Below are 446 nucleotides of genomic sequence, written 5' to 3'. Positions count from 1 at the left end.
GACTGTAGTTTCAAACGTACCTGATGTATTCCATGATATCGAGGCACTACCCCAAGCCCCTCCGAAAGCCCTTCTGCCTCTGTGTCTCCTGCCTGTGACCACTCAGAACACTCTTCTCTCATAGTGTTCATTGCTTCAGCCCCTTCGCTAAGCTCCTTCCCGCACTGATCCTCGTCTTCTATACAATTTAACACCAACTTCCATATTGCCATCGCTCCCCGAGGAAGTCCTTGCTGCTGCTCAGCGCGCCGCAAGTCCCTCCCAAGCTTGCTCCAGCTAGGCTCCGTAAGGTGCCCAGACACTGGGGAACCAGGGCGCGGCATTCTCTACAGCCCGCATAAAGTTGTTTATTGTCTCCTGCTTCAGACCCCCCCCTTTTACTTTCAGCAGGCTTTTGAGAGCCTGTTGAAGCGTCTGCGCCGATGTGGTGTTACCCATAGTCCTAA

Source organism: Carlito syrichta, unplaced genomic scaffold (assembly GCF_000164805.1).
Source record: "Carlito syrichta isolate Samal-C Ts95f unplaced genomic scaffold, Tarsius_syrichta-2.0.1 Scaffold314619, whole genome shotgun sequence".
Classification (NCBI taxonomy): domain Eukaryota; kingdom Metazoa; phylum Chordata; class Mammalia; order Primates; family Tarsiidae; genus Carlito; species Carlito syrichta.
Note: the sequence above shows the minus strand (reverse complement) of the source record.